Genomic DNA, 22,500 nt, shown 5'->3' with positions numbered 1-22,500 from the left:
TAGTAGTAGTAGTAGTAGTAGTAGTAGTAGTAGTAGTAATGAGGTGGTGGTGGTGGTGGTGATGGTAGTAGTAGTAGTAGTAGTAGTAGTAGTAGTAGTAGTAGTAGTAGTAATGAGGTGGTGGTGGTGGTGATGGTAGTAGTAGTAGTAGTAGTAGTAGTAGTAGTAGTAGTAGTAGTAGTAGTAGTAGTAGTAGTAGTAGCAGTTGTTGTCATCGTCGTTATTGTTTTTGTATTATTATTATTATCATCATCACCATCATCATCATCATCATCATCATCATCATCATCACCATCTTCATTAGCATTATCATGACCACTATCACCATCGCCATCATTAATTCCTATTATTCCACACCCACAGCCCTCGAGACCAACAACGTTATGGTTAAGATGCAAATCTTTGAGTTACTCTCAGCCCTGTGTGTGTTTTCCAGCGATGGCTATTTCCTGACACTGGATGCTCTGGAAAAATACAAGGTAGCAGATGACACGGTATAGATAGAATGAAGTTGACGTTACTCAGGTCTTTGTTATTGCTTTTTGCCATCCGCGGTAATAAGTAATTCTCACTAAACCATAATGACCAGAGTATAGGTAGAATGAATTTGACGTCACTCAGATCTTTGTAATTTTTTTTTTGCCATCCATGTTTATGAGTAAATCTCACTAAACGGTATTTACCAGACTATAAACGTTCAAGGTTACACACAAAGTTCATGGTATAATGAAATATTAATGACAACAATAATCATGAAAGCAACAACGATAATAATCATACATAAGTCTCTAATAAATTATCATGATTTAAGATTGTTTCAGATGACATGCATTTTACTTTTACTTTATCTTACAAGCTCTTGGCTGGATGTTTTATGACCTTCTATTCTCTACTCAATGAATAAAGATAAAACCTATATTGTCGGAGAGCGCTGGGGAGTGGGCTGAGGGGTCCCGACAGCTTAGTTGGTAGAGCACTCGCTTCACACACAAAGGGACCAAGATCGATCCCTGGTGCAGTCGAGATTATTTTTTTTTGAGCCCCCTCCATGGGCCGAATGCCTCTGAAGGACTACATTGTTTTTTACATTGAAATGAGCGCTGGCCGTAAGGTGCAGGCTATTAAACAAATTGAGCTTTTATATAGCACAATATCCACTAAACGTGCTCACTTAACATGTAGGACGTGACATGACGCCTGTTAGGCGTTATTACAATTTTTTTTCGGACAGAGTCAACGCTGTAAACGTCAAGGTACTCACATTGCACCTGAGTACGGTGAGAGAATGTGCGTAAGGAGTCTGATCCAAGGACTCAACTATGCACCGAGCGAGGCTCGAACCCAGGACCTTTCGATCCGAAAGCGAGTGTCATACCACAAGACCACATAGTCGCACAATAGGCTGTTAATAGATTTAGTAATTGTTATTTCTATGAAGATGTTCATTGTTATTGTTGATTTTTTTCCCCAAAAGAAATGGCGAAAGCAACAGCACAGATTCAACTTCCTGATCGAGGAATTGCGCAAGTCCGACTTGACGAGTTATCGTATCACAGTGATGGCCCTTATCAACGCCATCGTGGTTGCCAATGACAGCATCACAGACAGGACCCGGATCAGGAATGAGTTCATAGGTCAGTCCTTTAATTAATTCCATATCTTTAAAGTTGAGTCCTTGGAAAAGGCTCTTTAATCACCTTCTCTCGTCGTACTCAGGTGTAAAATGAGTACCTGGCCGTTAACAGCGTTGTCTATGTCCGAAAAAAAAATATAATATCGCCTAACAGACGTCATGTCTCGTTCTACATGTTAAGTGTTGCTGTTGGCCAGGGACCCATTGTAAAGCGCTTTGAGCACGGGATAGCGCGGCATATAAAAGCTCAATTATATAAAGCCCAATTATATAAAGTAAATAACTGAGACAAATCAGAAAGAAAACTGTAAGAAAAAAAAAACATCCCAGAAAAATCAGCCTGACTTCACGAGCGATTGAACCTCCGACCTCCAATGATAAGAAGGTCTAATGGTTCGATACCCAGTCGAGGCATGCTCAATTTTGGGATGGTTTGTTTGCTTTTTTATCTTGAGTTTTTCTTTCTGTTTTGGCTGGCACTGTTTTATACATAACTATTTTTTAGATTTTCACCTTACACTGGTACCTTCGTCCTGTCTTGTAATTTTAAGTTTCGTGACATTCTTCATATTAATTGAAAAGATCAAATTAAGGAGTAGATACCGGTGTAATATAAAAACTGAACAAGTCTAGGCATGGTGCCAGACAAAGCAAGAAAGAAAAATACAAGAAAAAAAACCATCCCCAAAAAATCAGTCGACCTCATATTAATTGCGCGATGTGAAATTGAATGTAACCTTCAATTTAATATATCTACGAAAAAAAATAAAATGGACGTTTCAGGTTTCTCCTTTATCAACAAAACAGAATGAATGAAACAATACAGACTAATGAAATTATTATTAACTTATTCGTCTGTAGTATTTCATTCATCCTGTTTTGAAGAAAAAGGGGAAACCCGAAACGTCCATTTTATTTGTTTTCGTATATTAAATTGAAGCTTATAATTCAATTTCACATTGTTATTTATTTCTTCGAGCTTAATTGCGCGTGAATTCGAACGCAAAATTATGCCACAAATGAACGGAAAATCCAATTCAATTAAGCTGTTTAATGAGGCTTTTTGTCTGAACACAAATAAAAATAAAGTTTTGACAAACAAAATTGCAAATCTCATCAGAAAGAAAAATTATATTTTTTGTCGGGGGAGGAAAAAATAAACAAGCAATCTCCACGACAGTTAGTTGTGGTCAAGCCATGACGTGTTAGCATCTAGAATGCTGAACTCAATGCGAGACACGGCAATGAAAGTGTGGAAATCTGTATCTTTAGCATGGCATCGGCTAAGCGGTCTAGTAGCCCGTAAGTTTGTTTGTTTTGTCTCTAGCTCAGTATGTAATATCAGTTTTAAAAATAGGGCTCCCCATTGCTCTGTCGGGGAGGCCTTCCGAAAGCTCCTACATCCCCAGTTTTCTTTGTTTTTTTTTTTTTATAATGTTCTAGTAGGGAGTTTGGGAGGGGGGGGGACTTTTTTTATAATAATCTAGTAGTGGGTTTGGGAGGGGGGAGGTTTTTTTTGTTTTGTTTTTTAAGTTTCCCCGCTCCTAAACCCCTACTAGAACATTATAAAAAACAAAGAATACTGGGGATGCAGGAGCATTCGGAAGGCCTCCCCTCAGTCGGTAGCGTACTTGCTCCACACGCAAAACGGAGATCGATCCCAGGTTATTATTTTATTCTGACACCCCCTCCCCCCCCCCCACCCCACCCACCTCCATCTATCCAGCCATCAGTTATTGATTGGGTTGCTGGGTGAATTAGATCTGTCGGAAATAAGTACTTTTCGAAGGACTAGCAGCAAATCAAGCAATTGCTATTGTCGGGAGGCCTTCGGAAAGCTCATACATCCCCAGTATTCTAGTTTTTTATAATGTTCTAGTAGGGGGGTTTAGGAGGAGGGGGGGGGGACCTTTTTTTTTAAGTCTCCCCCTACTAGAACATTATAAAAAAAAGTTCTCCCCCTCCCAAACCCCCTACAAGAACAAGAATACTGAGGATGTAGGAGCTTTCGGAAGGCCTCCCCTATTGTCTATATCACGCTTTAGAAACCGGAAGGATTATCTCCGGCTCCAATATGGGTACCAGACCTAACGGACCTCATGACTCTAAAGATCTACTCTTTTTTTTTTTTACTTTATAACACCAGACTGGAAAAAAACGTGAGCTTTTATATAGGGCAATATCCACTAAACGTGCTCAAAGAGCTTTAGAAGGGATCCCTGGCCAACAGCAACACTTAACATGTAAGACGGCGTGTAGGCGATATTACATTTTTTTTCGGACAGAGACATCGCTGTTAACGACCAGGGACTCATTTTACACATGAGTAAGGTGAGAAAATGTGAGTTAAGAGCCTTTTCCAAGTCTCAACTTTGCGCCGAGCGAGGCTCGAACCCAGGACCTTCCGATCCGAAAGCGAATGTCATACTACTTGACCACATAGCCGCAATAACCATGTAAATAAATGATATAATGAAACTAATTTCACGCCCATGTTATCATGAAAAGGGGAAGAATATAGTTCGTTCTTACTTACCATGAGTCAAAGTGATACTGAGCTGCTAAAAGCTGTGGACTGTAAAAAGTAATAAAGAAAAATGAATATAACAGCTTCAAAAAAGAACTAAATACCCGACATGGAACGTTTCGGGCTCAAAACCCTTCTTCAGCCAACAACAAAGAAACAATAAAGACATAAATACATTACTTTAAAAAACAGAGATCTTTGTCGTCTTTCTGGAATTTAGTGATATATTGATGTCTTTATTGTTTTTTGTTGTTGGCTGAAGAAGGGTTGTGAGCCCGAAACGTTCTGTGTTTGGTATTTTGTTCTTTTTTGAAGTTGTTATACTCATTTTTTTTTAATTATGTTCTTACCATGCATCTTTCTTTAGTAACTGATTTTGTTTATTATTATTTAATTTAAATTACTCCAAAAGTAAGTGATGATGATAATAATAATAATAATAATAATAATAATAATAATAATAATAATAATAATAATAATAATAATAAAATAATAATAATAATAATAATAATGATGATGATCATGATGATGATGATGATGATGATGATAATAATAATAATATAATGGTAAATTCATTGCTTGTGAAATACCCTCGATGGTACCCATGTACCCATTTCATGCCAGTTTCTGTCGGGCAGTTCTGAATATCCTGGATGTGGTCAGCTGCCTCCGTCACGACAAGGACCCTGACCTGCACGTGCAGTTGGATGTCTTTGAGGAAGAGCTCACGGCGGACAGCGATGCCATGAACGACGCTAAGCAATCTATAGACATGAACGACCCACAGGCGATCTTCAATGCTGTTGTCAATAAGGTAAGTAGGACATTGTTGAAGTGGAAGGATTTACCTGAGAATTTTATCCAATCAAAACGGGGCATTTACGACACACTCTCAAGCACGTTGGGACTAATATAACTGGTTGTTTGAAGACAATAGAATGAAGAAAATTAACATTGCTCTGATCTATGTTTTTGTTTCAATAACGCTAGTTGTGTGATTAGTTCTCATTAGATTTTCTCAATCAGAATATAATTATTAAAGGTTACACATAGTTTTCTGAGGTGATACGATTGATCAACCGTGTAGAACATGTGAGTATTTTACTTAAACGTACACCACAGAAGGTAATACTATGGATTTTGCTTAGTTTAGTCTTAACTGCAATTGGTTCCTTTCGGACGACTGTCCGAGGGGCGTGGTTATATTCACTTTCTCGAGTTGTCTTTAAGTAGACTGGAGCCTTAGTAAACTCATTCCTGACACTGACCACCAAAAAAATACATCAAAAGGCAAGGCTAGGACCACAAAAGAAAACAAATCATGAGTTGTATTCAATAGTTCAACCAATGGGAACATGTGTTTATTTGAGAAATAGTAACGACAACTCACTAGGCTTTGTACTAATCTATGAATGACGTCAAAAGACAAGCAGGAAATCAGTTCACGAAAGTTAGAGAGAGACCGTGCTGAACAGGGGTGATGTGCATGTTGTCGAAACGTACTAAGATTTTAGAATCTTTGACATTTTAATCGACCAATATTATTGACTCATCTCCTCGAACAAAAGAATTAACCAGCCAGCAAAAAAATGGATTTAAGATAAAAACAAAAGAATGATGGTAAAAGATAAATAACGTTTAGTTTGTTATGTTTTTCACCAGAAGATACTACTCGTACATATAACCCTTAATCTCAATAACACATATAAACAAAACTCATGTTTCAAAATCATTAATGAAAGAAAAATCAATATTTAGATTCAACGTCAACATGATAAAATACAGATTAGAGGCGATAGGTCAGAGTTCAAGTTAAAGTTTTGGCGCTAAAATGAAGAAAGTGATTTATCAAAATTATTGATTAAAGTTATACACAATTCTGTCGCACTCTGAAAAAAAACTTTAAAAAACCTTAAAATATCGATCAATTTAAATAACCTTCGTCTTGTCAAAAATTCTCAAACATAGGACTTCAAGTAAGTCTTCCGTGAAGTCTCAGGCTTGAGAATTCTTGATGAGTTTGGGGTCATATTAACCGATCGATATTTGAAGGACAATATTTCTAGCCACATGTTAAATACTTATTTTAATCTGAATACGGCAATGTTATCTCCTTACAGGTTTCTGATACCCCTCTGAATTTGTCTCTGTTGTCAATCCTGTACCATCTTTATCAGATCGACCCGAATAAACCCCACAGGTAGATCGATACATACCTTGATATTGTCTTTCATCTTTATTATCATCACAACCATCATCATCATCATCATCATCATCATCATCATCATCATCATTATCATCATCTTCATTTTCAGCATTATCTTGAACACCTCCAGCGTTGTCGGAATTTTTTTGATCATCAACTCAGTCATCGTCAGTTTCAACTTTATCGTCACTGTCATCTCTACCATTACCACCATCACCACCACCACCACCATCATCACCACCACCACCACCATCATCATCACCATCATCATCATCATCATTATCATCATCATCATCATCATCATCATCATCATCATCATCATCATCATCATCAGCATCATCATCATCATCTTCTTCTTCTTCTTCTTCTTCTTCTTCATCATCATCATCATCATCGTCATTGCCATCATCATCATCATCATCATCATCATCATCATCATCATCATTGTCATCATCATAACCATCATCACAATCAACTCGTGATATGATTTCCCCCACCCAGTGAAAGTACGTGGATTTTGGTAGAGCGTCTGACAAAACAAGCCGTAGAAGGGGCCACTAAGGCACATCGTATCCTAGAGGAGGCCAGAAAGAACTGCAAGATGGTGGACACGTCATCACAAACACAGGTAGCATAATATTGGTCTCAGGTTCGATCCCCAGTCGAGGTTGACTGATTTTTTGAGATGTTTTGTTTTTTTTTCTTGTATATTTCTTTCTTGCTTTGCCTGGCACCTTTCAGACACACTTGTTCTGTTCTTTAACACGATGTAGATCTTCCAAATTCAATTTGAATCATGTATTGAGAATGCACTTCATCTCACAAAATGCTTTTTGTCGTTGTTCTTGTTGTTCTGGAGTTTTTGGTATTGTTTTGTTTTTTTTGTTTTTTTGTTTGGGGGGGGGTTGGTCTGTTTGTTTGTTTGTTTGTTTGTTTGTTTGTTTTGGTTGGGTTTTTTTAGGTCTTTCGTTGATCCTTACACCAACCGCCATAAACATACACACGCACACACACACACACATACATACACACACACACACACACACACACAAAGCATATACACACCCCTCAAAATTCATAAGATTTGCATTTAAATGGATTTGATGTCAATTCCTGTTCCTATCTAATAAGAAAATCATGCGTGTGTGCATGTGTGTTAAGTCTAGAGAGCGTGTTAAAGATTTTTAAGTGGTATGTATCAAAGGATTTAGTGTGCTTGTGTGTGTTCATAAACACAACATACAAAAACGTAATCATCGACATTATTCCCAATTTCAACTTTAACAAGTTTGTTACGATCTGTTTTGATTGCAATGTTTGTGCGGCTATATGGTCTTGTGGTATGACAATCGCTTTCGGATCGGGAGGTCCTGGGTTCGAGTCCCACTCGGCGCATAGTTGAGTCCTTGGAAATGGCTCTTTACTCACATTCTCTCATCGTGCTCAGTTGTAAAATGAGTACCTGGCCGTTAACAGCGTTGTCTCTGTCGGAAAAACTGTGATATCGCCAAAGAGGCGTTATGTCTCGTCCTACATGTTAAGTTTTCCTGTTGGCCAAGGACCCCTTGCAAAGCGCTTTGAGCACGTTTAGTGGATATTGCTCAAGTATTTTTTTTTAATTTAATGCTGATAATTCAATCAAGACTTCTTTGCATCGTACTATAGAAAAGGTGGAAAATAGTCATATACATAATTGAGTGTGCCCGTTGAACAAGCAAATGTTAATTATGTATGGAAAATGGAGGGAAAAAATTGAATTGCTTCGACTTTGATAAAAGTATTGAGGTTTTCCATTTTTTCACGTAGCACTATCTAGAATAGAATTTGTCATAATCCAATGTCAACAGTTGAACAATAATGGTCATCTATTTGGTGAATGTTCACAGGAAAGTATTGTCAATACTCAAAGATCCAGTATACAGCGTAGAGGAGGATTTCTAGGAGGGAAAAAGCCAGAAAAGGCTGCTAATGGTCATGCTACGTCCTCTGGTTCTCCCGCAGCTGCCCTTCCCCCTCCTCCTCCTCCTCCACTCCACCTCCTCCCCCACCACCGCCTCCACCACCATCTTCAGGTCCTCCACCTCCGCCTCCCCTCCTCCTATTGGTTCACCCTTTTCAGGTCCCCCTCCACCCCCGCCCCCTCCTGGAATGGGTATGCCCTTCCCCCTGCCAGTCTATCCCCACAGAAGCCCGCTATAGAACCCATGCACACCCCTACGCCAAAATGTCAAATGAAGCATTTTACTTGGAATAAAGTACCAGCCATTAAAGTGGAAAGTGAGTAGCTTAAATAGAGTTACAGTATATAATTTGTATTCTCCAGTATCAACACGATTGTGTCAGGATGGACCAGACCGATTATCATAGTGTTTGTTAGGCCGTGACTCAACTCAGCCAACACGCTGATAGGCCGCCGCCAGCCTGTCTGCGGTTTCGGCTGTGCGTGGGCCGTCAGTCCTGGTAGAGATGTTACCGTAGGGGAGGGCATCCGGGTCACCAAAAGGTCAACGATGCTTTAGGTTTGAGAAGTCAGGTCATCGACGACTGAGAACTTCCCGACCTTTTCTCGTCTCGAGAATCTTGGTCGTCGATGCTTCTCGTATTGAGTCCCGAGTCTCGAGACTATACTGCGCGAGCGACGCACGCGTTACTAACAATGTGTACTATCTGCATTGTTCACCCTCTCTCGTCGGCGATGATTCCAGCGAAGCTCGAGACTTTTTGCGTCTCGATGCTTTTTTGAGTCTCGAGACTCAAAAAAGTCTCGAGAATCGCTCTAGTCATCGGTGCTTTCATTCAATACCTAGTCATTGGTATTGGGTATTGACGTTATATCATATTTTAAACAGCTAACAAAACACAAACGTCGTAAATAGATCAAATGGTTATAGGTATCAATGTTTTATTATTATACAAGTGAATTTATTTAATGTATTTAAGTTTTAATACAAAAAGCCATCCAAAGCTCAGTTGAAGTGCTACTTCTCGGGAATTCCCGGCTTTTCCTTGGTCATCGAGTTCGGGAAGTTTTGAGTGTTGGTGGCCGATGACTTGAGGTATCATCGAGACTTCCGCTCGACACTAGTTACCAGACCGTATGAAACAGTTATTAGGGTGGAGGAAGACTTTCAAAACTGTGTTGACGAAAGGATTTTGGAGGTGTAGCCACAGACTGTGTAGTCATACGCTACTACGGTAATAAATTCCCTTACCTACCCTTTATCATAAATTCCATACCATTTATCATAAATTCCATTTATTATACGTCATCTCAAATGGGGAACCTGTTCTTTGGGATCTATTCCAAGGGAAGACTGGAATAAACCAGTCGTCAGCCGCAGTGCAGCCCCGCAAAGTGAGCTAGGACAAGATGACTTGCTGAAGGTTATAGATAGTATGCAGATGACGTCACTCAGGCCTTTGTTATTGTTCTTGCCATCCGCGTTTGTGAGTTGTTCTCACTAAACTGTATTAGCCTGACTATAAACGTTCATGGTTACACAGAGTTTGTGTGTTGGTCCGTTATACTTCCGGATGGCAATGTTGTGAACTCCTTGGCCAAGCGCATTCTATCTATACAGCGAGACATGTAATCGAATTCGGTACGTTTCGGCTACGAAGCAAAACCACACTGCTGAGCCACGCTACTGCGACTACTAGACTCCGAAAAGTGAATTTAAAATCAAAATGATACGAAATGTTATGAACTGTGTGTTTTGGTTGTATTTTTGCAATGTTAGAAATTTTACTTACGAAAATGAATAAACTCCAAGATTTCATTTTTATAGCGATGAAATCAAATGTCAAGCACCCAGGTCATCTCGTAGCCATCGTAAAATTATAGCCTGACACTATAAACGTAGCCATCGTTTAGTTATAGCCTGACACTGAAACCCAAAAAGACTGGCATTTTGACGTCATTATTTGGTTTTTTTCACCGCCCAGTGAGTTGTTGTTAGTAGTGCTCATGGAAACAAGTGTTTCCATTGGTTGAACTATTGAATACAACTCAGTATTTGTTTTCTTTTGTGGCCAAAGACTGGCATTTTGACGTCATTTTTTGGTCAGCGTCAAGCTATAAGTTAACGATGGCTACGCTATAACCCTCTGAAATGTATAATTTGACGTCATGTTTTTAGGTTTGTCCAGCCGTAGCCATCGTAAAGTTATAGCCTGACACTGGCCAAAAAAATTACGTCAAAATGCCAGTCTTTTGCCACAAAAGAAAACAAATCGTGAGTTGTATTCAATAGTTCAACCAATGAAATAACTTGTTTCCTTGAGCTCTACTAACCACAAGTCACTAGATGCTACACAAACATAAAAAAAGAGGTCAAACTGCCAGTAGAGGGTTTTAGTGTCAGGTTATCTTAACGATGGCTACGGTCCAGCGTCTGGTGATTCTTAAATGTTACCAAATCTCTTAAAGACATTTTGTCGAGGTGAAAGTCGATCCAGATTTTGGTCAGAAAATGTGTAGATATCTTGCATTTTATAGATACAAGGAAACGAACTCCGGCTTGTCAAAAATCATTACACCTGAGACTTCTTTAAATCGATAGATTTATAAGGTAACTGTCGTTGTTGGGTTTTTTTCCTGACTGTTAACCTGTTTTGAAATTCCAGAGAGCAGTGTGTGGGGGGACGTCAACAAAATGAAGGATGACATCGGCATTGAGTACAACAAGCTGGAGACACTGTTCGCCAACACCAAAACAACTCCCAAGGTAGAGGAGAAAATTCCTCGAGTTCACTCGTCTTCCTCTGAGGTAAAAAGATCGATCACGTTGAAAGAATCATGAAAAATAAATAAATAAATAAATAGTTGGGTTTTTATATAGCGCAATGTCCACTAAACATGCTCAAAGCGATTTACAAAGGGTTCCTGACCAACAGCAACACGTAACATAAAGAACGATGGCATGACGCCTGTTAGGCGATAATTCATTTTTTTTCCGACAGAGGCAACGCTGTTAACGACCAAGTGCTAGTTTTAAACCTGAGTACGGTGAGAGAATGTGAGTAAAGAGTCGTTTCCAAGGACTCAACTATGCTATAAAATGAGTCATTGTTACAAATATATCATTCATATTCATTCATTTTTATCTCTGATTTTTTCAAGTTTGAATATTTAGTGTAAAACAAAAAAAGAATATGTTATTTCCCTTTGTCAATAAAACAAGTAAGACATATAATTTAGTGTCTCATTTATCGTGTGTGTTTTGTTGATAAAGGGGAAACTCGAAACGTACACATCATTTGTTTTCTTAAAGTCAGTTAAAGCTTATTTTCCAATTTATTATTTTAAGTTATCGATGCTCATGCCGCAACATAATGTGCTTCAAATGAAACCACGATTTTTTAAAAAAATTCATATAGTCTAAAAATTTATTTTTTTAAATTGAGCTTTATATAGCGCAATATCCACTAAATGTGCTCAAACTGCTTTACAAGGGGTCCCTGGTCAACAGCAACATTTAAGATGTAGGACGGGACATGACGCCTGTTAGGCGATATTACAATTTTCCGGACAAAGACAATGCCGTTAACGGCCAGGTACTCATTTTACACCTGAGTACGGTGAGACATGTAAGTAAAGCGCCTTTTCCAAGGACTCAACTATGCGTCGAGCGCGAGGCTCGAGCCCAGGACCTTCCGATCTGAAAGCGAGTGTCATACCACTAGACCACATAGTCTATCATTTTTAATTTTAAGAGAGGCAGCGTGGCTCAGCGGTAAGTTCTTTGCTTCGTACCCGGAAGGTATCGAGTTCGATCACCCGCCGCTGCGATGTGTGGCCATGAGCAAGTCACCTCGCCCGAGCTCAATTTGCGGCGCTGCACATTGATGGCTGACGCCTGGGTTATTCCAGTTTTCCCTTGGAATAAATTGGCCCTAGAGACAGATTTCACCTATGGAAGGAATAAAGGAAATTTTCATGATGTATTTTTTTTTCATTCTTATCATCATCATCATAATCATCATCATCATCATCATCATCATCATCATCATCATCATCATCATCATCATCATCATCATCGTCATCATCATCATCATCATCATCATAATCATCATTATCATCATCATCATCATCTTCATTATCATCCTCAGATCAGTTTGTTCGATCCCAAGCGTAGCATGAACATCAACATATTCTTGAAGCAATTTAGAAAGGATAATACAACGATTGTCGATTTGATCAAGAAAGGTGAAGGACGAACGATTGGCGGTGAGAAGCTTAAGGGGCTCATCAAAATACTCCCGGAAGTCGACGAAGTAAGTAATACGTGGCGGACGCATGTTTACTGATACGGTTTAAAAACGTGATCTTTTATATAGGGCAATATCCTAGTGCTCAAAGCGCTTTACAAAGAGTCCCTGTTCAACAGCAACACGTAACATGTACAACGTGACATGTCGCCTTATAGACGATCTTACAATTTTTTTCCGACATAGACAATGTTGTTAACGGCCAAGTACTCATTTTACACCTGAGTACGGTGAGAGAATGTATGTGAGTAAAGAGCCTTTTTCTAGGACTCAAATATGCGCCGAACGAGGCTCAAACCCTGGACCTTTCGATCCGAAAGCGAGTGTCATACCACAAGACCACATAGCCGGTAATGGTTATGATAACGGTAAAGAACAGTTTGTATAGCGCCATGCCCAATAATTTACAACGTCAGTAGCGTTTTGCAATAGCAATTGAAAAAAATACAGACAGAGAGAGAGAGAGAGAGAGAGAGAGAGAGAGAGAGAGAGAAAGAGAGAGAGGGAGAGAGAGAGAGAGAGAGAGAAGGAGAGAGAGAGCATGAGGAAATATGCAAAACATTATTTACAACGCCCCTCCCCCTCCGCCCCCCCCCCCCCTTCCCCACAAGCGATGAAATAATTATAATATCTATAGGTTCTTATTATGGCAGGCAGGATTGTTCTTTTTCGTGGTATTTTGTTGTTATTTTTATTTCTGCTAGAAATTGTACATTATTCATTAACTTGTTTCAAATCATTGAGAGGTGTAAGCAAATGCTATGTCGGCGTCGGTGGTCCATGGTCGTCCTGATTAGTTTTGTGTCGAGAGGGTTCGCTTCACAGTCATGACGTCACTTCCCTTGTAATGACGCATGGTAACTTAGTAACTGACTCTAAACTATCGGAACAATGGCGGACGCCCTAATGAAATATTTCTCCGACGAGCATAAAAGCGTATCCAGAGGGGAAAAAAAATCATTATAAATCTGATCATGTTTTGACTTTTACACACTTTTTTTTTCTTGATTACAAGACATATGAAAAGTTCGAGCCAGCATGAAGAATAAAAAGTACATATTTTCTTTGTTTTGTTTAGAACCAATATGGCCGCCGTTGCTGGGCGACGTGACATCAGACTATTGAATCCAATTGACAATAAAAGCAAATGCTCTGGTCTGGTGCTGGCGTTTTAGACATAATATTTCCCAATTTAACCCAGGTGTAAATGAGTGCCTGGGTATAGACAGTGACTGTTGCCGTAAGGATGATGAAGTGATTTTTGTGTATTAATAATGCTAACGTGTTTACATGTATTCTCAAAAAGAAACAACCGTTGGTTCTTTTTAATATTTTCAATGAATTTTTTCCCAAAAAATTCGATGATTAAAAAAACAATGATTTCATAGTTATATCTTATCTCACAATGAAATCTTTTTTTTTTAAATTTTCAATACATTTTTCCCTAAAAAGATATATGTTTGAAAAACAAATGATTTAATACAGTTTTTCCTATCTCACAATAAAATCTTTTTTCATTTATTTTCAATACATTTTCCCCAAAAAAATATATGATTGAAAAATAAATGATTTCATACAGTTTCATCCTATCTCACAATAAAATCGTTTTTCTTTTATTTTCAATACATGTTTCCCAAAAAAAAACTATGATTGAAAAACAAATGATTTTATACACTTATATCTTATCTCACAATAATTTTTTCCTTACCTTCCACAGCTCGAGCTGATTCAGAATTACGACGGAGACCCAGGGAAATTAGGAAATGCAGAGAAGTTTTTCTCCAGCTGATTGCAGTGCCTTGCTACAAATTGAGACTTGAACTCATGGTCTTACAAGTACGTGATGAACACTTGTCTAGAAATATAACAATTTTATTTTATAATGAAAAGATAGATATCATGGCATAGGTCTGAATATCTTTTATCTATTAAAATGAGTACCTGGCCATTAACAGCGTTGTCACTGTCCGAAAAAAAAAGGAATATCGCCTAACATGCGTCATGTACCGTCCTACATGTTAAATGTTGCTGTTTGCCGGGAACCCCTTTTAACGCGATTTGAGCACGTTCGGTGGATATTGCGCTGTACAAAAGCTCAATTAAAAAAAAAAATGAAAATAAATGCTGGTCATCAATAAGGATCGCCCATGCATCCTCGATCTATTACGTCACGTTGTCTTAAGAATCTGCCTACGGGACAGACAGCGTGGCTCAGCGGTTTAAATTAAAATCTAGCTTTTATATAGTGCAACATCCACTAAACGTGCTCAAAGCGCTTTTCAAGGGGTCCCTGGTCAACAGCAACATTTAATATGTAGGACGGGACATAACGCATGTTAGGCGATATTACAATTTTTCGGACAAAGACAACGCTGTTAGCGGCCAGGTACTCATTTTGCACCTGAGTACGGTGAGAGAATGTGAGTAAAGAGCCTTTTCCAAGGACTCAACTATGCGCCGAGCGCGAGGCTCGAACCCAGGACCTTCCGATCCGAAAGCGAGTGTCATACCACTAGACCACAAAGCTGCCAGCGGTTTGGGCTTTGCTTCGTAACCGAAAGGTACCGAGCTCTACCCACCGCCTTGTGTGGCCTTGAGAAAGTCACCTAGCCTTAATTCACTTTGCTGCACTGCACTGCACTGCACTGCTATTGACGCCTGGGTTATTCTAGTCTCCCTTGGAATAGACCCTAAACGAAAAATGTCCCTTAGGGAGTAATAAAGGGAATTTATTATTATTATTATTATTATTATTATTATTATTATTATTATTATTATTATTATTATTATTATTATTATTATTATTATTATTATTATTATTATTATTATGTATATTCATTATCAGTCATCCTGCTACTAATATAGTTCTACCACCTTATTATTCAATACTTAGCACATTCATTATTAGTCCTTCGAAAGACTGGTTACATAACACTTACGATGAATTTAGAACCGGAAGAGTAAAATATTTTTCGTCACGACTTTTCCGATACATTATGCATTATTTAAATTCCATGGCGTAATTCTGGGTTTTTTAAAATGTTATTAAGAAATTAAATATTGTTGCTCTTTATTCTGTCCAGTCTGATTTCCAGAGTCAGTTGTCCAGCACCAGATCGAACCTGACTCTGTTGAATGGGATCTGTCGTCGTTTGTATGACAACAAGCCTTTGAAGAAGTTTTTACACCTTGTCCTAAAAGCCGGGAATTTTATCAACAAGGTAGATCTACAACGTTTTTAGTATGGTTTGATTATAAGCTGTATAGACACTTATATAACCACGCCTCTCGGACATTCCTCGTAATGTGAACAATGGCAGTAATTGGTTAACATAATGAACTACACACGCTTTACTGTCGATGGTAGATGTCTGAGTAAAATACCCACTTTTTACCGTTTGAAATAGAAGCAACACAGAAAACTATGAGTAAACTTTAACTTAAACTTCTTAAAATAGACTATAAAGACAAGAAAAACAGTCGAAAAGGGCACATGTAGTTAGAAATGTGTTGAAAACTGAAAGCTATTTTGCTATTTTCTCATTATGTAATTTTTCTAGGGGTATGGGATACTGTGCCAAACGGTTCCAGAGACTTGAAGTCTCTGTTCCAGTCAGTCGATTCGCTTACAATTTTAAAGTATCTGCAGGAATGTGAACTCCTGAAGACATCGTAAATAAACATTTTTAAATAAGAAACATGTAAGTATTATGGTTTTATAAAATTATATTACAACAGTAATAACACGATTGAGCAGCTATGGCCCCTCGATGCTGATAAAAACTGATAAAAGCCAGAAACGGGCTAAATAGTGTTGAAAGCGCCGTTAAACACCTAATAACAAAACAAACCAAACGGCTCTGAGAATCTATTCATTATCACAGAAATAATGTATTATGTCACCATAGAAAGATGTTTTATAAGGTATGTGTATTTTCAATTATAATCGAAATTATAAATTGTTAACATCAATTTTGTCAAAACACTTTGATTCGCAACTTTGTAATGTTCTAATAAAAATCCCATAAGCTAAAGCTGTAAAATCTCTCTATAGTGACACACTATGCAACAATGTTGATATGAGGGAAGAATATGGAGGTTATTCCTTCATTAATTTTTGTTGAACGTTTACCAATAGATTGTTGTTTGGTTTTTTTATGCCAAACCCCGAAATTAGGTCGCAAAACGGGTATCAACACAGATAATGTATATTTTTCACCAATAATGTTGTTTTTTTTAAACTATAATGACGATACAGAATTGTCAAAACCGTCCTATATAGGAAATTACATTTTTTTTATTTTTAGAAAAGACCCAAAACCGTCGTTTAAAACAAAGTTTTACTTTTCATGAACTTCAGGGCAGCAGTGCTGGAGAAGCAGTAGGGTTTCGATTGACGTCTCTCAACAAACTGGTGTTGACCAAGTCGAACGACCCCAAGCTGTCCTTGCTACATGTCCTGGTGGAGGAGGCTGAAAGCAAGGACAAGGACGCCATCAGCTTTGTCGACGATCTGCTGGACGACTTACACAAGGCTTCCAGGTATGTACTATGTGTGCGGCTATGTGGTCTAGTGGTATGACACTCTCTTTCGGGTCCTGGGTTCGAGCCTGCGCTCGGCGCATAGTCCTTGGAAAAGACTCTTTCCTCTCACATTCTCTCACCGTACTCAGGAGTAAAATGAGTACCTGGCCTTTTACAGCGTTGTCTTTATCGGGAAAAAAATATACTATTGCCTAACAGGCGTCATGTCCCGTCTTAAATGTTAAGTGCCGCTTTTTTTCCAGATACCATTTGTAAAGCGCTTTGAGACGTTTAGTGGATATTGCCCTATATAAAAACTCAATTTAGATTATATATATATATATATATATATATATATATATATATATATATATATATATATATATATATATATATATATATATATTATGATAGTCCTGGGAATGGGAGTTCTGAAACATAACAGAAGTTTTTATCATATTTAAGAGTTTAGAAGCTATGAGAATACATTAAAGAGTGTCTGCAGAGGAGTAAGTAGAGGAGAGGGGAAGAGGGGAGGAGAAGGAGGAGAGGAGAAGAGGAGGAGAGAAGCGAAGAGGAGAAGAGAGAGAGAGAAGAAGAGAAGAAGAAGAAGAAGAAGAAGAAGAAGAGAAGAAGAAGAAGAAGAAGAAGAAGAAGAAGAAGAAGAAGAAGAAGAAGAAGAAGAGAAGAAGAAGAAGAAGAAGAGAGAGGAGAAGAGGAGGAAGAAAGAGGAGGAAGAAGAAGAAGAAGAAGAAGAAGAAGAAGAAGAAGAAGAAGAAGAAGAAGAAGAAGAAGAAGAAGAAGAAGAAGAAGAAGAAGAAAAAGAGGAAGAAGAAGAAGAAGAAGAAGAAGAAGAAGAAGAAGAAGAAGAAGAAGAAGAAGAAGAAGAAGAAGAAGAAGAAGAAGAAGAAGAAGAAGAAGAAGAAGAAGAAGAAGAAAAAGAAGAAAAGGCGGAGGAGGAGGGGAGTAGGAGGAGGAGGAGAATGAGGAGGAGGAGGAGGAGGAGGAGGAGGAGGGGGAGGCATAGAGGGACAAAATATATTGTTTCTTAAAATGGCAAAATTAAAGCTAAAATCTGACAATTAAACTTTATGATTTTTTTTCTTTGACACTTGAGTCATCCCACCATAGTTCTTGCGAAGAGAAATAAAGAAGAGGAAAAGAAGGACGGGGATGAAGAGGTGGTGCCGGTGGAGGTGGAGGTGGTTTTGCTAGAGGAGAAGAAGGGAGTAGAGGACTAGGAGAATGACGAGTGAGGTGAGAGAATGTAGGTAAAAAGGCTTTTCAAAGGACTCAACTATGAGCCTCTCGAACGGAACTCGAACCCTGGACCATCCGATTGGAAAGCGAGTATCATAGCACTAAACCACAGAGCCGCACACGTCTAAGCAATATTTTCTACGCCTGGTTTAATTTCCTTCCATTATTACAATTGACCTTTTTTTTTTCTCCAGGTTCACTCTTGACAACATCAAGTCGGAGTTTAACCAAATCAAAGCCAATGTCAAGAGACTAAAAGAACAAATCGTCGTCCATCAGAAAGAAAAAGCGCTGCATGAGCAATTTGGAAACTTTCTGGAGGTATGAAAGGGAATTTGTTGACATAAACAGTTATACAGAAATGTAAGTGGAGCCGGCACTTGTGTTGATAACAACAAAGAATGAAGTGAGTAGAAAAGTGAGAGAAGACAACAGAGAATTTTTAAAAACTTTGCGGCGATGAGGGCTCGAATCCACGACCTTACTGGTACGACAACTCCGCTCCTACATGTATAGTACAGTGTACATTCTCGTGTGTTCCTTTTCCCTGCTAAATGGGTCTCACCGCTTCAAGCTGGTATCATGTCGGATATATATATATATATATATATATATATATATATATATATATATATATATATATATATATATATATATATATATAGTATGCGCTTGGCTAAGAAGCTCATAACATTGCCATCCGGAAGTATAACGGCCCACCACACAAAACTGTGTTTATCCATGAACGTTTATAGTCAGGTTAATACAGTTCAGTGAGCACTACTCATAAACGCGGATGGCAAAAACAATAACAAAGATCTGAGTGACGTCATCTTCGAACTATCTATATATCATTGTAATATTTACCACGATGTTGGAGTCAGTCGACAACGATGTTTCAGGCCTTTTCAGCCATCGTCAGGACTGCGTGTTACATGAGTTACATCGTGGTAAATATTACAATTATAATTCGCTCCATTGTTACATATCGAGCACTATTCGTACCATATTTGTATCCAACACGATTCAATATATATATATATATATATATATATATATATATATATATATGTGTTGTGTGTGTGTGTGTGTGTGTGTGTGTGTGGGTGTGGGTGTTTGTGTGTGTCCCAAAAATAGTGAGTTTTACGAGAAAAGGAAATTCTCCTACCATTCCACAGGATGCAGATGGTGACCTGTTGGACGTAGATGAAATGGTACAACGACTCGACAAGCAAATATCCCGCCTTGCCCAGCACTACTGTGAGGACGAGCGTACCTTTAGCCTGGAAGAGTTTCTCACAAACTTCAGGGAGTTTTGCGACAGGATCAAGGCGTCACAACAGGTGACAAACTTCACTACTTACATTACTCGACTAATGAAATACGCATCTCTCCTCTTGGAGAACATTTTCTTTTAATATATTATTATGCTCTTCCGCCACGACATCATAAGATATCGTCGCCTAGGCATTCCACGAAGGAATATGTGACCCATCGTCTCAAAACGGTATTATGTCTGGATGAACAAGATGTTGAAAAGTCACTTTTAAGCTGAACTGGTCAAGAAAACGAAATTTTGGTTTTCAGCACTTTAAAATTCTATATCTTTTCTTCAATAATACATACATGGACTCAACCCAAGTCTGATGTTTTTGGTCATAGATTCTATTCTTACCGCTTTGATCATCCCGACTTAATACCGTTTTGAGGAAGCGGGTCACAAATAGATAACTCATCAAACAAGATGTCTGATGTCAACAGGAATCACCCATGTTGTCCAAGTGAGCTAATTGGGGGTTAATAATCTTGGAGAATATGGCCCTATCGCGGCAACAAAAAGAACTTAGGATCAGGATACAGAACACGAAAGACTCGGAAGAAATAATAAACCTGAAAACGGAACGAAACAAAATACTGCATTCAATTCGATCACTTACAATAAAACACAGAAACGAGGAATTAGACAAAAAAGTGGAAGACATAGAAAATTCCAAAAATAACGCATCGTCTATGTTCAAAGCGACGAAATCTCTGAACCGAAAACCATTCGAGAACCCAAAACTACAGGATAAATTTGGCAAACAGACAACAAATCCCAACGATATCCTTGACATTGTAACTGACCACTTCCAGCAGAAATTTCACAAACAAGTCTCACAAATATCGCCCTTCTCAGGAAACCCTAGAGACCTAAACAACCGCATCACAACAACTGAAGTTAGAAATAGCATAAAGTGCCTAAACAATAACAGATCCCCAGGCGAAGATGAAATTCCCGCTGAATTGCTGAAATGCGGTACCCTCTCCTTGGATTTGAGCATTGCAAACATAATGAACAAAACATTCTCAACACACAAAGACTGGGACATAAACAGCGGTGTCCTAATTACAATACAAAAACCAGGAAAAACGAAAGGACCCGTAAACAACCTGCGCCCAATAACATTACTGAATACCATAAGAAAAACACTGTCAACTATTGTCCTCAACAGAATTAGACCGAAAATAGAAAAATATCTATCACATAGCCAAAGCGGGTTTCGCCAAGACCGAAGCACATCGGACGTTGTATGGACACATAAATGGTTGGCAGCAAAGGCACTCAAAGAAAACATATCCATAACAATAACCGGAATCGATATGTCCGCAGCCTTTGATACGATCGACAGAGGAAAACTTTTGGAGATATTAACAGACATAGTTGACGAAGACGAGCTCCGAATAATCCGATTTCTCCTCAGCAACACAAAGATACAACCAAGGATATACGGGGCCACAAAACAGACGCAGTTCGAAAGTAACATCGGGACCCCCCAAGGAGATAGTCTGAGCCCGATTCTGTTCACAATATACTTAGAACACGCTCTGAAAGAAGTTCGAAAAGTCATTCCAAAACCAACGACTCATATTGAGAATGCAATCCCTAGAGAAATCGCCTATGCAGATGATGTCGATTTTATTGGATCAACACCAGCAAATATAGACATCATACAAAATACCCTCATGAAATATAACCTCCAAGTCAATGCCAATAAAACCGAATTTACAACAATATCGAGGAACAAAGAGGAATGGAAAAGAACAAAGAAAGTCGGCTCACTAATTGGAGACACCGAGGATGTACAAAGAAGAAAACAGCTATCAAACGCCGCACTCAGTAAACTCACCAATGTATGGATTAGAGGTGACAAAATAAAGAGAAAAACCAAACTGAAACTGTACCGTGCTCTTGTAAAACCGGTACTTCTGTATAACTGCGGCACTTGGGCGTTGACAAAATCCGAAGAAGAACATCTGGATGCCTTCCATCGCACACAGCTAAGAAGGGTACTGGACATCAAATACCCAAAAAAGATCTCAAATGAATCACTCTATAAGATCACAAAAGAAAGACCAATCTCCCTTGACATTTTACAACAACGATGGCAACTTTTCGGTCACATACTACGCAGGGACAAAAACATACCAGCAAACCAAGCCATGTCGGGATACTTCCAAAAACACACGGGAACCTTTTCAGAGGAAGACCGATCACAACACTCCCTGTGATCCTAAACAAAAACCTCACAACACTTGGACAAAGCATTAGTCTCATAACGGCAGGGGACCTTGAAAATCTGAGAACCCTAGCAGAGGACCGGCAATATTGGAGACACCTCACACAGGAAATACTGGAAACAGCCAAGGCGACCCGATCTTTCGGTCGAGACGCGAAAGGCATCTAAGTCAAGTAAGTCAATATGGCCCTGAACAAATCCTTCTCAAGGCTGCGAAGAAATGGATCAAAATTCCTCCCTCCCATCGCCAATAATAAAAATATTATAATATCACTTTTTAAAAAGATTTTTGTTATAAGTCATCGTTAATGTTGGTGTTTGTAAATGATTTGAAATTCATTATTTTTTATTATTATTACAGGAATTGCAGTCTGTGAGACAGCAAGCCGTGAAAGCAGAGATGAGGAAGAAAGCTCATGAAGAACTTCTGGAGAAAAGAAAAAGTATGTTTCATATAAGAATATTACCCGGTAAACTTTTTTTGTTTTCTTTAATAACGAGGAAACTATAGAGGGCAACAACC

At 38.6% G+C, this 22,500-nt stretch overlaps 1 pseudogene across 1 annotated transcript in view; it reads left to right on the top strand.

Moving 5' to 3' along the window:
* Window positions 1-22,500, top strand: part of LOC144970505 (inverted formin-2-like) — a 67,227-nt pseudogene that overhangs the window by 42,817 nt on the left and 1,910 nt on the right. Inside the window, exons 4-17 of the transcript XR_013644970.1 lie at window positions 364-479; window positions 1,475-1,634; window positions 4,799-4,974; window positions 6,281-6,360; window positions 6,868-6,994; window positions 8,253-8,643; window positions 10,993-11,135; window positions 12,478-12,642; window positions 14,354-14,472; window positions 15,720-15,857; window positions 16,997-17,178; window positions 18,615-18,741; window positions 19,599-19,763; window positions 22,339-22,420. The product of XR_013644970.1 is annotated as an inverted formin-2-like (transcript). The remainder of the gene's footprint in view (window positions 1-363; window positions 480-1,474; window positions 1,635-4,798; window positions 4,975-6,280; window positions 6,361-6,867; window positions 6,995-8,252; window positions 8,644-10,992; window positions 11,136-12,477; window positions 12,643-14,353; window positions 14,473-15,719; window positions 15,858-16,996; window positions 17,179-18,614; window positions 18,742-19,598; window positions 19,764-22,338; window positions 22,421-22,500) is intronic.

Source organism: Berghia stephanieae, chromosome 4 (assembly GCF_034508935.2).
Source record: "Berghia stephanieae isolate SIO BIC M18660-M18661 chromosome 4, UCSD_Bste_1.3, whole genome shotgun sequence".
NCBI lineage: Eukaryota > Metazoa > Mollusca > Gastropoda > Nudibranchia > Aeolidiidae > Berghia > Berghia stephanieae.
Note: the sequence above shows the minus strand (reverse complement) of the source record. Positions and strands in the feature narration are given on the sequence as shown.